We start from the raw sequence: 16,572 nt of genomic DNA on the forward strand, positions 1-16,572 counted from the left end.
GGGCTGCTTCAGGGGCCCAGTTCTCCCACTCTTCCTGATGCTAGGCAGGCACCACAGCTGCATGCTCCCTGCCATTTCTGACAGCAGGTTCCTGCTGGCTCTGAAACTAGCTGTTTTCCTCTGACAACACCATAGGAAAGGGAATCAATTTAGGACCCACTGCCTATGGGTCTTTAAAACATTCTCACTATATGAAGAATCTTTCAGATAGTGATTGAATGCCAAGGCAAGGCCCAGCACAGGGTAGTGGATAGCACATTGTCGTCCTTAGAATCCAACACAGCCAGGCTCGAATCCCATTGCCAATGTTAACAGCTGTGTGATCTTTAGCAAGTGTCTCATCCCCTTGGAACTTCAGTTTTCTCATTTGTAAGGGAGTGCGGGACAGATAATATCTTCCCTAATGAGCTATCATGAAGATAGTGATGTAGGTGAAAGAGCTTAGCATAGGCCTAGCTCATAATAGATTTCAATAAATGGCAACTATTATTTTTTAAAAGTAACTAATATAAGTATTATAAAATGCAAACATACATGCACACAACTTCTTTCCAAATATACCCTACTTTGATCTTTCCCCAACCCATACATTAATATTTTGGGGAACTAAGGGAAATACAGACAGAAAACATTTAAAACAGTTTCTTCTGATATGCAGTTCTGACCTTCCCAGGTATAAGGATTGAATTCAATCCCAGAGGTGTGATGGCCCCCATCCCTGGAGCTTTACTGGCAAAGGTGAGGTGGGAAGGGGATGACGACGGTAGGAATTCCATCTAATTTCACTCTATAGAACCTCCTATAATATGTCACAGCTGAAAGGAAACCTATCCAACCCAATCCTTTGACAAACAAAGCAGCCAAGGCCCAGAGAGGGGAGTGATTTGTCTAAGGTCACACAGCAATGGGCGGAGTGGGGACAGGAACCATTGTGTCCTGCCAGCTTTCCCCCACCACTGAATGGCTTCCTGGAGAGAGTGGGATTCAGCTGGCAATTGCCTGGCACTGGAAGGCAGATGGGCAAATGAGAGGGGAAGATTCATAAAGAAGGATTCAGGGCACATGAGTGGGAAATATTAGACAGTGTTTCTTTCCTAAGTGAAGTCCTGGAAATGGTGAAAAGAAACAGAATTCAATGCAACATTTCTGGGAAATGTTTCCCTGACACCCACAGAAGATACTGCTTTCTTTGCGTCTTCATTTTGAGCAACTGTTTTTGTTGCACTGGACTTGAACCTGTAAAACCCAGGAAAGCTCCTCTGCTCTTTACTGAGCAGAATTCAATCCACCAAGGGCCCCACCCTAATTACTGGCCTACCAAGAGGACTATGGGAAGGTGGTCCAGGAGCAGTGATATCAAGAACAGGGCATCAGGGAGTCTCACAGGAGGGTTAGAGACAGGACACCCAGAGCATCCTATGCAGAAGTGTTCAAACTGAAATTCCCATCCTCTCATCTCCCTTTTCAGAGACATTTTGCAGCCTCACAGCATGCCTAGCAAAGGCAGTGTAATGCAGAACACTTCGGTGCCTGTTGCTGGGCCTGTAACTTCCCTCCTTAGTGACACTTCTCCCACACACTTGGCCACCCCAGGCCAAAAGCACCCACTTATCATTTGCAGCCCGTGTTCTCATCTCCTGCCAATATTCCAGTATTAGAGAAAGTGAACTGTGTTTATAGGTGGCAGGAATATCTCCACACATGGATTCTGAGTTCCTGCCCAAATTCCAAATGGCCTTTGAAGGCTTCCATCAGCCCAATTGCGTTAATTCCCCAGGAGTCGAGTGGAAGTAAAAGGGTTGAGCAGAGGCAGCAGGTATATTGTGCAAAGAGCTTGAAACCTGTGAAAGAACCAGCTGTGAGTCCTAGGACCCTGTGCAGAGGCATAGAGATGGTGCCGACGCTCTGGCATGAGCTCCTTAACTCCGCTCCCGTTTCTGATTCAATTCTTCAAGTATTACTGTGCACTTACCACGTCCCCACCTCAGCAGGCCTGCCAAGGATGAGCCATGTGCTCTGCCCCCCAGAAAGCTGACGAGCATCGACAAATATGCCACCCTTTCCCCCTCTTTCTCCCGCTGAGCGCCTCCTTTCCTGGGTGGGCTTGTTTCATGGTCCAAGCCAGACATTTTGGAAAACGTCTGCAGTGGCACGGAGCAGGCAGGAATATTTATTTCTCGTCTCCATCTGCATTGCTTCCTCTCTTGGAGAGGAGCTGGGGGGAGGAGGGAGGATGAGATGTGGCTTCTTCGTGCCAGCCCGAGAGGCGCCCAAGCGCACCCTCCTCTCCTCCCTCACCAGCTTCAGCAGCAGTAGCAGCCTGGGATTTATGGAGGCAGGCGCCTTTCGAACTTTTGAAAGATCAGCCCAGTTGGAAGACGCAATTAGCAACTATCTGCCCATTTCCCTTGACTGCAAGATGTGCTTTTGCGTGGGATGCCTGTTTGGAAGGGTCCCTGTCTTGTGGGTAGCCACTTGTTGTTCTTTTAGGAGGCCAAGAAGAGGGGCAAGCAGGTACCCATGTTCCTGCCACAGAAAATGACAATGCTTTCCTCTGTCCTCTGCAAGTGTTAACAAATATGCTGGTTCTGGGATTCGTTCATTCATTTACTCAACTTCTGTTTACTGAGCACCTATGTGTCATGTGCTGTGCTAGGTGCCAGGGACACAGCAATAGGCCAGAAAGGTGTGTTCTCGGCCCTTTTGGGAACTTACATTTAGTAAAGGAGACAGGCAATTAAAAATGAAAGAAAATTATCCAGTGGGAGCATTTCCACAGGACATAAACTGAAGAGCAAGAGAAAGTGGGGAGGTGATATGACTTCAGCCAGGATGCTCAGGCAAGTCTCTCTGCAGATGACATGAGAGACTTGAGCTCTCAAGCTTGAAGGAGTCAGCGATGGATACAGAAGAGGGGGGAGAATCTTCTGGACAGAATAGCAGCTGCATTAGCCAGGAGGCAGGAAAGCAGGAGGCGTTTTTGCAGGATATTTTAGAGGTCACATAAACATGGTTTAGGGATTAAGTGAATGTTGGGGGCGGAGACTTGACTGCAGAGGGCAAAGGTGGAAAGCTTGAGAACTATGATATACTGAAGAGCTCAGCTGAGCTAATGAGTCGTGAGAGTCCATGGGGTACAGTAAAAAAGACAGCACAGGGTAGGGAGAACTGGGATGGTAACCCAGCTCGGCCCCTTACCAAGGAGCTGTGTGACCTGGAACAAGGGACCACATCTTGGCTTTTAATTTCCTTCAGTGTAATATGACGATGGTTATATTAGATGAATTCAGAAGTCTAAAATAACTATAAGAGCTACAGCTCCTATTCCTTAAACATTTGCTAAGTGCCTGGCACAAAGCTACCTGCTTTAAATGTATTTTTCCTGCTGAATCCTCAGAACAATCCCATTCCAACACTCTTCTGCAGATGTTGAAACTGAGGCTCAGAAAGGTTAAGCACCCCCCACCCCGCCCCCCTGGCTCACGTGAATTCTTCCTTCACTGAACCCTGGGGCCCCTGCAGAAGAATAAAGATGTAGGAGTAGCCCAGGCCCCACCTCAAAGCAGACAGAACCTTTATTAAGTTCTGTCTGAACTTTATATCAAGTCCTCTGAAGTTCCTTAGAATTCAGACATCCTCCTCCGATCAAACAAATCCATTTGAGGTAGTCACAACACAACATGGAAGCCACTCACAACAGGAAGAATAAAACACATCTTAGGGCTCTCAGGAGCCTGAAACCTACCGTATGTCCAGTCTTCTTTGTCTTAAGTTGTCCTCACTCACCCTGTTTTCCTTTTACCAGCATTTTTATTGTCTTGCCACCTGGAAATGAAACAAAACAGATATGTTTCTCCCCACTAGCATTAGTGAGAAGAGTTGGAGTTTGTGTAAATCAGTAGCATCGACTGCTTTTGTGCGGAGCTCTTGATGCCATGCCTTAGAACGAGAATGCCACCTGCGTCTAAAGCCGGAACTGGATCAATGAAATTCACTTCTGTTCACAGAACATTTTAGTTAAGAGGCAATCTGAATTCTAGAATGGGGTGAATATCCCTCAGAGTTTGTTAGTATTTTCTCTGATGGCATTTCACTTATGCTTTGGCTTCAGGGAATGTCCAGGGCAGGACGGCTTTTTACAGTGTAGGTTGATGATGAGTGATGCAGACAGAGGTTTTGGTTTACCCTCCAGAGGGTAACATCACCAGATTATTCACTGCCAAATACATGTAATTTTTAAGTCAATTGGCTTCTACATTTCAGAGTGGAGGTGTCTGCCTTGGACAGAAGCATCAACTGTGGTAGTAGTAGCTGGCATTTATTGAACACATACTATGTGATGCATTTTCTCATTTGATCCTCACAATTACTCTATGCAACTGATTTAATTATCATCCGCATTTTATAGATAAGTGATGTTGAGTGATTTGTCAAAGTCACATAGCTATTAAGACTCTACCCTAAATTGCTCCTTTATTATTAAAAAAATGTTATTCCCCACAGATACACAGAAATCTGTAGGTGAAGTCAATTAGTGGCTTTTCCAGAAACTATCCACTAGCTGATACCACTTCTAAGAAAAAGAGTCGTCTATTTTTCATATATTACCAGCAAAAATAATTTATAAAGATTTTACTCAACAGCCAGCTATTTTACCGTAATACTGCAGTAACAGACATTCAAAATTCCCCACTTCCTTTGTGCTGTCCAGATAATCATTCATTTCACATTAGTCCTTCATTCTATACCTGTTTATGATGTGCCTACTATGTGCTAGACACTGGGGGGTTAGCGATGAATAAGACATAAAATACTGTTTATTGGACATTTGCATGAGGGAGATACATATTCTCAACAAGTAATTTACAAGCATGGTGATTACTCAGAAAGAGAGAGTAACCAGTGCAGTGCAACTATGGCCCAAAGGAACCCAACATCATCTGAGAGACCATTGAAGGAAATGACATTTGAGCCGAGACCTAAAGAATAAGTAGAGTTTTGCTTGGCAAAGGAGAGAACAAAGAGTATTCCAAGATACAAAGACCTGGAGGTAAAAGGGAAGGTCTAGTACATTTAGGAACTAGAAGTTCCTTGTGACTCAGGGAAAGGCCAGGCCAGAAGGAGAGAAATGGCAGAGATGGAGTTAAAGAGCAATCAGTGCAGGAGCCTGATCATGAAGGGGCTTGCCTATGGTATAGACTTTAAGGGTTTTGAGCAGGGAATTTACCAAAATCAATTCAGCTGGAGAAATTAAGGCAGGTCACAGAGAGACCAACTCCCTGTTATAAGCCAGTTGGGCTTATTGGTCTTCTGATGTTGGAGCTGAGGGCCACCTTCCAATGGAAGTCACCATTTATTTCTTCTAAAGTATTTTGTTCATATGGGCCAACCAAAAAACGCTGCACTTTAAAGTTAGAGAACTCTAAAACACTGATCTGCCATATCTTCTGTCAATTTCTTTCATCAGCCACTCCCTAGTGTTTCAGAATTTGACATCCCCTTTGGGGTCTGTGACAGATCATTTTATTGCCTAGTAGGACATCCTTATTTCCAGTTGATGCCATGAAAATGGAGTTAACAATTAACACACTTGCTGTCTGAAGCAACCCTTCAGAAGCTTTACAGAAGAGAAAAGATGAGTATCCGAAGTTAACCATTTCACTTAATACCGTGTAGTGAACAGCTGGATATCATTCAAAACAAACGTAAGACAGACACAGTATTTTCTCCAGACTGTGTGGTCTAAGTGACCAGGTCACAGAAATGCTAGCTACAAAAGAAATACCTAATGAATGTGGGTATTTCCCAGCACTTTGGGAGGAAGAGATGGGCGGATCACCTGAGGTCAGGAATTTGAGACCAGCCTGGCCAACATGGTGAAACTCCATCTCTACTGAAAATACAAAAATTAGCCAGGCATGGTGACAGGTGCCTGTAATCCCAATTGCTTGAGAGGCTGAGCCCGGAGAATCACTTGAACTCAGGAGGCGGAGGTTGTAGTGAGCCGAAATCGCGCCACTTCACTCCAGCCTGGGCGGCAGAGCCAGACTCCATCTCAAAAAAGAAACAGAAAAAAAGAAATACCTAATGAATAGGTACATGGCTTCAAACAGGAAATAGATGTCATGAAATTAACTATAGATTCTATGCTGACCTCCAAATCACATGCAGTGGGAAGCTTATCACCAGAAAGTTAGAGAGTGATTAAGATAAAGGTGTGACTGTGAAGCCCAGACTAACAGAAACATAGGCAGGCTATTGACCGTTTCTCAGCCTTGGGTTCTTCATCTTTAGAGTGGGAATGCTGATAGCTGCTTCAGAGAGCCACTAGGCTAATAAGAGATAAACAGTAGGCCTTTCATAATACCTGGTATATAGTAAGTAGGTGCTCCATAAATAGCCATTCTTAGCCTTACTGTCAAATTACTCAAAAGTGTAAGAAAGTTTACATGACCCTGGTGCTTTTTTTATTTTTATTTTTTAAAATTATACTTTAAGTTATGGGATACATGTACAGAACGTGCAGGCTTGTTGCATAGGTATACATGTGCCATGGTGGTTTGCTGCACCCATCAACCCGTCATCTACATTAGGTAATTCTTCTAATGCTATGCCTCCCCTAGCCCCCCACCCTGCAACAGGCCCTGGTGTGTGATGTTCCCCTCCCTGTGTCCATGTGTTCTCATTGTTCACCTCCCACTTATGAGTAAGAACATGCGGTGTTTGGTTTTCTGTTCTTGTGTTAGTTTGCTGAGAATGATGGTTTCCAGCTTCATCCATGTCCCTGCAAAGGACACGGACTCACCCTTTTTTATGGCTGTGTAGTATTCAATTGTGTGTATGTGTCACATTTGCTTTATCCGGTCTATCACTGATAGACATTTGGGTTGGTTCCATTTTCTTACCAGTTCAGTCTTAGCATACCAATCATTTCTCCTGTAAGCTGTCCAAACTATTATCCATGACAAGGTCAACCAAAACCCTTGTGACTTATATTTTAGCACATTCTTGCATGCAAAAATTTGATTCATCAAAGACATTTTCCATTATGTTTAGTTTTTTGTTTTTTTTTTGTTGTTTGTTTGTTTGTTTTAGCATTTTGTGTTTTATTTTAACGCTAAAAGAATTTTTCGGCCGGACACAGTGGCTCACGCCTGTAATCCCAGCACTTTGGGAGGCCAAGACAGGCAGTTTACAAGGTCAGGAGATCGAGACCATCCTGGCTAACATGATGAAACCCCCTCTCTACTAAAAAAAAAAAGCACACACACACACACACACAAAATTAGCCAGGCCTGGTGGCGGGCGCCTGTAGTCCCAGCTACTAGGGAGGCTGAGGCAGGAGAATGGTGTGAACCCAGGAGGCAGAGCTTGCAGTGAGCCGAGATCGTGCCACTGCACTCCAGCCTGGGCAACAGAGCGAGACTCCGTCTCAAAAAAAAAAGAATTTTTCATTTTTACATAGTCTCTAAAATACCTCTTTATTAATCAAAATGTTTGCTTAACTAGAATTGAATATCTCATTCTCCAAGCACATTTTGGTTTGAATCAGGTTTATTTCAGTCTGCACTGAGGTTTCTTGTTTTTCCAGTTCTGCTACTTCCTAAAGTATCATCTTAGATCGATTAATCTCTGACCTTAGTTGCCTAATCTGTAAAATGGGAACCATAAGACCTACATTATGTAGTGTGGGTAGAATTAAATGAGAAAATGGTGGATTGGAGTAAGTATTTGATACTTGTTAGATATTGTTACCATTGTAATTATTAGTGTGGTTCTACCACTGAGCACAAATGTTAGCATCAGTTACTGAATCAGCCACTGCTGTATGTAAATTACTGAACTAAGAGTGGTAGAGAGAGATTTAAAACAAAAATCTTACTCTACTGTCTAGAAGTTACTGTCTAGAGTGCATTCAATAGAAGGAACTTTCTAGACTTTCTGGTTCAGTGTTTCCAGTGATATGCTAGAGTCTGCTTGGCTCCTACCTGCTGGTGAGAGCCACTTCTCCTTTTCTCTTCCTATGTTCAAAGTTAGGGATGTCACACTGGTAGCCTAAAACTGACCACAGCAGGAGTGTTTTACTGAAATTGGCAAACACTCTATTACTTATATTTCAGTATATTATTATATTGGGGTTTTTTTTTTTTTTTTTTGAGGGAGATATAGAGAAAGAGAAAGGAAAGAGAGAGTGAGCCTTTCAGAAACTATCATACCACTGAGTATATCCCAAGTGTAGGATATGTACCACGTGGGACCTTAGATGCTGCTGGTGTTAGATGCTCCAAAAATTCATCATTCAATAAGACCAATCACATTGTGAGAGGGTTATTATTTTTCTAATTCCCTTTTCATCTTTATCCTTATATCAAGAAGAAAGTTTCCATCTGGTGCTCATTTGTCTTTCACACCTTTCTAAAAATCTCAATTTTTCATTTGTAACAGAGGAGGGGGACGCTTCAGGATCAGGACTTTTAGCAGGCAACCATGTCTACCCAGAATTTGCTACCATTATTTTAGTTATATTGTATTTATTTTCACCCTGGCTTTTTTCTTATTGAGAGTGATATTGCTTTTTCATTTATAGTAGTAATACGTTTCCCTTTATAATTAAGTATTTTTAAAGTGAGCTAGTTTAAAGAGAAATAATAAGTAACTATAATGCAGATGGTTCATGGGTTGTAGCCAAATCAGGAAGGTGTATTGATGCTGGAAGTCTGGGAAGTACTGATACTTTCTAGCCACTCCATTTTGCAGTTGCGGAAACTGAGACCAGAGAAGGAGAATGACTTGCACAGCTAGTTTAGTAGAACTCAGACCTGTTAACTCATCCCTTGAGCCTTGCAAAAATCCTCTCTGGGATTGCTTGTTTTCCTCACTCTTTACCTGAGAAAATGAAAACAAAAAAAAAAAAAAAAAGAAAGAAAGAGAGAGAAACCAAACCACTGTGTTACAACCTAGGCTATGATAGATAAGTTGTCATTGGCAGCAGTGACATAATTTATACCTTCAAATTCAGGCTAAAGCAGCCTGCAGGAAAAGTCAAATAAGCTTACATGTCTGCTTGGAGATTTTACAAAATTAGAACTTTCCAATTTGCACTTCCAAGTTTCTCTTAAAACAAGATCATGTCACAAAAATCAACGAAATGGAAAAGCATACAATGTGGCCATTAGGAGGGCAAACCCTGGAGTCCAAGGGAACCGTGTTTCAAATACCAGCTCCATAATGTCACTAGTTGTGGATCTTTTAAGAAGTCGGTTAACCTCTCCAAGCCTCAGTTTCCTCATTCGTAAGTGATGAGAATTTCATGCCCACCATTGTGAGAGTGAATTCCTGATAAATTGCTTAACCTTGTGCTAGGCAAAGAGGAAGCATGCAACCATTGTTAAGTATCAGCAGTGTTAAGAGGATGGATCTGAAGGAACCCTTCGGCCTTGGAAAAATCGTCTCTGGGAATAAGGGATTGGGACAGAAATGAGGAAAAGGAAAACTGGAAGGGAAAACAGGTCTACTTCAATCAGGCATCTGTTCGGAAGCCCCAGGGGGTGGGGGTTGGGGGGAGATGAGAACATACACTTCCTGGATCTAGTCTCGGAGCACAGTACCCTGAACAACAGGAGATGAGAACAATTCTCATCGTTAATGAGGCTGCGGCTCCTAATCGGAGCATGGAATAGAATGCGTTTGCTTAATAGAGATCATTTCCTTGCCTTTTGCCCAACTCCCCAGCAGTGCCAGCAGCCCTTTGTTTAATAAAAGGTAGGGACTTTGAGGAGTGTGGTGGGATGGGCTGTAGGAGGCATTACTACCCTCATTACTATGATAATAGTTTAATCACAATCAATATTTATGAACATGCACAGAAGCCGTGCAATCAACCAGTAGCCCTGCAACTCAGTTTTCATGTTCTTACCTAAGGATGCTTTGTAGGAAAGCCTGGGCTGTCTCCCACCTTCCCATGGCCCCCTGTGAAGCTCTACAGTGGTTCACAGAGGTCATTTCAGAATATTATCCTTGATGGTTACAGTTATATATATGAGGTCTTTTTTGTGGTCGGTGAATATTGTAATACATTTTGTTGTTCAAAATACTTCCACAGTCATGGTAGGACTTTTCCCTTCACACTTTGTTAAATTGTCTTGTGAAAAGGCAGTGTAAGGACAACCTGATACAGTAGGGAATCCTTTGAAGTCAGGTCCACCCACTAGGGTTCAAATCCTAGCTCTGCTACTTCTTGACTGTGTGCCCTGAAGACAGCAACTTAACCTCTCTGAGCCCAGTTTCCTCATTTGTAAAGGGAGGAGACAAGTTCTTAGAAGATGTGAATAGGACACTGTAAATTAGGTGTTCAATCATTGGTAAATGCATTCATGATTTTACATATGACTATCAGTTATTAAATATTTCTGTATTGTTCATGAGAAATCTGAGTAGTTCATTGCTTTTCCCAAGGTCACATAGACACTAACTGAGAAAGTAGGAGTAAGAGTCAAGACTTGGTCAGTATTCTCTTTTCCATTGTCTGAAATGTTATTAACACTGGATCCATTTACAGGCAACTTAGAGAAACCTTATTTTTTAAACATCTCAAACTTTAACTCTTTTCTTTCAAATGGGAATCAAATTTTGAAAGCCAGTGATCATTTTTCAAGCAATGGATATCTGGTGAGCTACCCATGAGAGATTTTTGGTGTCACAGTTTCCACCTCTGTAAAAATGGCATTTATAAACTCTGGCCTTCTTAAAAAAGGAAACAAGGGACAATGGCCTCGTGATGTATGTGCGTCTGTGTAGCATTTGACCCAGTGCTCAGATGGAAGTAGTGGCTCCCAACTGGCCCAGCACAGTATTGACGTTCCGTAAGCAAAGAAGACATTTTAGGCCCTCTGGTGACAGAGCCCTGGGAATCCGTCATGCTATGATTCCAGATACACTTCAAGGGTTGTGTTTTTCTCCAGTCCTCAGAAAGTATTGGAAGGGGCTTTCACTGTAATTGTCACTTGGCCCCAGGCAGAAGCCACTGAGGTTTGCTCAACTGCTCACCCGCACACGCAGTCCCAGTACATCCGCCCACTCACACATTCTGTCTCACCCAAGCAGTCGGTCCCTCAGTTGGCACTTAAAATTTATTCATCTTCCCAAGATGCACTTAGAGCATCCAGATTATGTATTGAGGGTTGGTTCTGTTAGGTTTTGGTTTTGCCTTTATAGAGGACATATCCCTAAACCATGATTTCATCAACCAAACACCTTGAGAAAGTTACCCTGTGAAAGATACATTCTTCCTGCAAAATCCCTGTCTCCACTAGAATTGAAAATTGAAAATTCTATCACTTTTGTTCCTTTTTTCAATGATTTTTAATGAAAGTCATATCGGCACATGGTTAAAATAAAACGATACAGAAACATTCATAATTTTTTTAAAAAAAGACACGGTTCTCTGTTCTACTCCTTTCTGCTCTCAATCCCTTCCTTCAAAAGGAAACTTTTTAACAATTTTTTAACCCCTGGAGTGCTAAGTACTGTTATTATTTTTTTTTTTTATTGTTATTATTTGGAGATAGGGTCTCACTCTGTCTCCCAGGCTGGAGTGCAGTGGCACGATCACAGCTCACCACAGCATGGAACTCCTGGGCTCAAGTGATCCTCCTGCCTCAGCCTCCTGAGTAACTGGGAATATAGGTTCACACCACCATGCCTGGCTAATTTTGTTTGTTTGTTTGTTTTGTAGAGGTCTTCCTATGTTGCCCAGGCTGGTCTTGAACTCCTGGTTTCAAGCAATCCTCCTGCCTCAGCCTCCCCGAGTGCTAGGCTTATAAGCATGAACCACTGCACCTAGCCTTTGTAGTCATTTCCTGATTGGTCAATCTTAATGATTATTTGACTCCCTACTGTAACAGAGCTTCAGCTCACTTTACATCACCCACTTCTCCTCCACTCTCCTCCTGTTACAGTTATACCAGTATTGTTCTTCCTGTCTTGGTACCATTATAACTTTAAGCTGTACCCATCCACCTTTATTCCCTGTTTCACCCACGAAATGAGACTATGACACCCATATCTTTTTTCTTCTCCTGCTTCATCCTCCAATTTCATTTTCTAACATAGGCATTCTTAACTCATATCACTTAAAAATGCAATAGCCTATATTTATGAGTATCCCTTGTGTCTAGACCAGCACTGTCCAATAGAACTGTCTAAAATGATGACAATATTCCGTATCTGAGCTGTCCAAAATAGTTGTCACTAGCCACATGTAGCTCTCAAGTACTCTCAACTGTGACTAATGCAACTAAAACATTGAATTTCAGTTGTATTTTCTTTTAATTTATTTAAATTTAGGGAGCCACACATGTAGGGTCAGACCAACCTTAATATACATGTACAATTCACTAGAACAACCTGATTTTCCAGCAGAAATGACAATGATTGCTGGCACATGGTTCTTACTATGCCCAGGGACTGTTCTAAAAACTCAGTCAATAACTCAACAACCTTATGAACAATACAATTATCCTCATTTTACAGATGAGGAAAATGAGGCATAGAAAGGTTAGGTAACTTGTCAAGTAAGCGGCAGAGCTATTGAAAGTAATGGCAAAAACCCCGATTACTTTTGCAGCAACCTAATGGAATATGGCCCCACGCAGTCCAGATTGAGTCTATGCTCTTAACCACTTCCCTATGAATAGGCTGGGCTGGGGCTGAATGTCTGATAACTTGGTGTCTCTCCATGTGGCTTTTTTCTCTCTAAATAGGATCTCAGCCTCCTGGGCTTCTCCATGTGGCTTGGGTTTCTTGCAGCATGGTAGTCTCAGGGTAGTGACACTTACATGGCAGCTGGCTTTCAAGACTGAGGAAGCAGAAGCTGCCAGACCTCTTCAAGACTAGGCTCAGAATTGGCATGGCACCACCTCCATTATATCCTCTTGGTCAAAGCAGTTGCAGACCAGCCCAGACTCCAGGCAGATGGAGGAATAGACTCCATTTCTCAGTGAGGGAAGAGCATGTGCCTACGGAAAGCAAAAGAATTGATGGCAAGCATCTTTGGAAACAAACTATCACAATGTGAACTGGACTTCAGGTCTACATTCCAATGCAGAGAACTCCACAGACCCGTAGTGGTCTCCAGGGATCTCTTTTTATGAGGGTAGGCCTGATAAGCCAGCGAGAAATAGAATCAGAGAGGTCTACAGCACACCTGGAACATAGCCAGTAAAGAGGAGAGGAAGTAGAATAGTCAGGACTCTTACTGCAGGATAAGTCACACGCTCTTACCTGAAGCATTCTAACCTCGAAACAGAAGCAGCACACCCAAGTTTCAGATATGTAAAGTTTAATGACCCCAACCACTAGGGGAACACAGCCCAGCCAGTGCACTGAAACCTGACCAGTCACCACCCTTGGGAGGTGGAGGGAAAAGGAGTATAAAAATAATAGCCAACACTAATTAAACACATACTGTGTGCCAGGCTCTATGCAAAGATGTTTACATGTATTAGCTCCTTTAGCCCTTTACATGAAGTAAATGAATTAATACAGGGAAAATGCTTAGAATAGAATTCCACCTGTGGTAAGCACTTGAGAAACTCACCTTTTTAAAGATTAATAATCCACACAACCACCCTATAAGGAGGAACTACTGTTGTTATTATCATTATCTCTATTTTCCAAAAAGTAAGCTGATGCTTAGAAAGGTTAGTTACCTGGCCCACAGCTAGTGGGTGATGAAACCAGATGCCAGATCAAACATCTGTCTGCTGATCCCAAGCCCTTACTTTGTATGTTGCACTAATTAGGGTGTACCAAAACAAGAGACCCTTTAAGCTCTTCTTATACAGGCACCAAATACCAGTTCCTTTTGAACTGATCGTGCCTAGTGGTACTTTCTTAGTCATCCTATAAGAGTGCTACAGCGCAAATACCTACCGTAAGAAAGTGCTAGAAACCTCTAACCTCTACCCTGGGTACTGAGTAAAGACTGCCATTCTCTAAAGTTCATTCATTCAACATATTTTTATTGAGCCATATTTTTATTGAGCCACTACTATATGCCAGGCAGTGTAGACACTAAGGAGAGAGAGCACCTACAGTCTAGATATGAGGCTGGTGAGAGATGATGAAAAATCAAACCAACAGATGAAATGATTTTAGGGATGGTACTGAGTAACATTTTTACATACTGAATTGCCTTGATGCAAAAAAATCTACATTTCTAAATTGCTTGAGTTAGGGAAGTGGAAAAGGGAGCAAAGTAGCATCATTAACCTTGCAGCAGAAATGTCAAAGGCCAAACAATGAAGTAAATTTTGCTAGCCCTTTGAAATGGTGGTGTGGTCTGCAGTTTCTAGGCAAAGGACAAGAAAATTAACTCAAAGCTCTTGTGAAGTCAAACAGGCAGGGGTGGAGTCAGCTCATGCAGAGAATAAATCATTTCCTTGTTTTTTTTCCTTTTTTTTTTTTTTTTTTTTGAGAGACCATGGGGCGCTTGGGCAGTCACTAATGCAGTGGTATCTGTTCAGACTTCTTTCTTCTTCCATCTTTGAGTCTTACCCGCCAGATTTCTGTTTGCAAAAAGGGCCTAATCCACTTTTTTTTTTGTCTGTGCATTGATTTAATAGTATCAAACCCCGAGGTCCTCGTGGTCTGCACCTGGGTTGCTTTTTCCCCTAATGAAGCAAGAGAAGTGGTTTAAGCCCCTGCCGCGCTCCCTATCAAAGCTGCACAATGATTAACTCAGGTCCCCTTTTTAGGGCCAGGCAGAAGAAAATCCCTTAGTCATCAGCATTGTGAAAATCCCAGAATGGTGAGTGTTCAATGAAAAGATTACCTTGGGCACCTGAAAAATAATGGAAGAGCTCAATAGAGAAACCATTAAGCCTGTCTACACTGGCTAAGTGAGGTGGAGGGTCGAGGTAATTAGCTGGGACATTCAGGCCAGAGTAACTATTTTGGACTTTCTGCATTGACTCAAATGTATTCAAGTCCCTCATACATTTTTTTTTTTTTTTTTGGAGAAGCTATTTAAGGTTACATCTACATAAACAAGAAAAAAATAAGACTTAAATATAACTGGTTAATAAAAGTGGTTTGATAGTTTTTTTAAAAAAAAAACTGAATAATAGGATAATAGGCAGCTTAGGGAATGGGAGGTCCAAAGCTGTAACTTATTAGTTGTGCGCCTTCAGGCCAAGTTGCTTATCTCTTTAAGCCTCAGTTTCTTCAACTGTAAAATGAGAATATTAACGAGATCCCCCTTAAAAGGTTTTTGAGGCAGAAATCATGGAGCACATTCATCTTACAGCTCCTAATGTGGCACCTGTACGTAGTAAGTGTTCTTTGTTTCAGGCACATGGAAACATGAATAATTGCTCACTGACAGCACCTCCTCCTAATTTTATCCTTTGCCTCCATCAGCCTCTCTGGATTTGTGTCTCTTTTTGTAAGCTTTTTCCAGAACTGGCTCTATCTGGAGAGTTGGGGACAAGAGGGTTCATGAATGCTGCTAGAGAAAGGATATGGGTTGTCCTACCAGAAGGGATGGTCAGAAAGCAGGGAGTCCCAGGAGATGAAGTTCTGCTGAGGTCACAGTTCTTGCCTCTCCTTTGAAGGCACTTGAGACCCTGCTCAGGAGCGATGCCAGACCAGGTATCTGGGGCAAGCCCTACCCCCTCCCCTTTGTTTCCTGTGCCCTAGGGTACATGGCTATAATTTGGTCCCAGAGAGTAATGGATTGTGTTGTTGATTACAACCCATGGCACTGGCCTGTGGAACTTCCCTCTCACTTATGCCCACACTCAATCATACTTAGGGAAGAGAACAGTTCTTTGCTGTCAGCCTCAACATTTAGAGGGTGAGTTCTCAGTGCATAGGGTGTCACAGAACTGGCAGAAAGTATGCCAGACGGAGAATCAGCTCAGATACCTGTTGGTAACCTGGGGAGATTCCAGCATCCTTTTTATAGCAAGAAATTGCCCATGGGCCAGAGGTGGAGAGTGAACCTGACTATCACCACCAGGCTGAGGAGCATGTGCTTTGTCTACACTGGTAAACCAGTATTACCAGTAATCAAGAGAAGCATAGCTACATTTAGTTGAACCCTTTGAGTAGCATTATTATTGTCCCATTTACAGAGGAGGCTCAGAGAAGTTAAGTAATGGCTAGTCACCAAGCTAAAAAATGGCAAAGCCAGAATTTTAACTTAGCTAATCCTGAACCCATTCTCTAAGCCACTTTGCTAGATTTTAAGTTAAAAAAGAAAAGAAAATTACACACACACACACACACTCTTTTAACAACCATTGATGGAAAAAAAATACATGAAGACAAAAAGCTACTATATTATATAGTGCTTTTAAAGAAATGTGTGTTTTATTCATCAAAACAATATCTAATTATAATGTAAAATAGTCTTGTGTAGATGGTGAGAGCTGTTGGTTATTTGATCTAGATACAGTGCCTGGTGCATGCTTTGATTTTCTGGCAATAATTCCAAAGCTCTAGTGGGTCGGGAGAATCTGGTCATTCCCTACTACCTAGAGTATAGCTGGCAAAAAGACGTATTCCTAT

General features: G+C 42.3%; 1 protein-coding gene across 9 annotated transcripts in view; it reads left to right on the plus strand.

Annotated features, from left to right (window-relative positions):
• Window positions 1–16,572, plus strand: part of CADPS (calcium dependent secretion activator) — a 483,558-nt gene that overhangs the window by 415,143 nt on the left and 51,843 nt on the right. The gene's annotated exons all lie outside the window — the stretch shown is intronic.

The sequence above is a fragment of the Piliocolobus tephrosceles genome, chromosome 2, assembly GCF_002776525.5.
Source record: "Piliocolobus tephrosceles isolate RC106 chromosome 2, ASM277652v3, whole genome shotgun sequence".
In the NCBI taxonomy this organism is placed as follows: Eukaryota; Metazoa; Chordata; class Mammalia; order Primates; family Cercopithecidae; genus Piliocolobus; species Piliocolobus tephrosceles.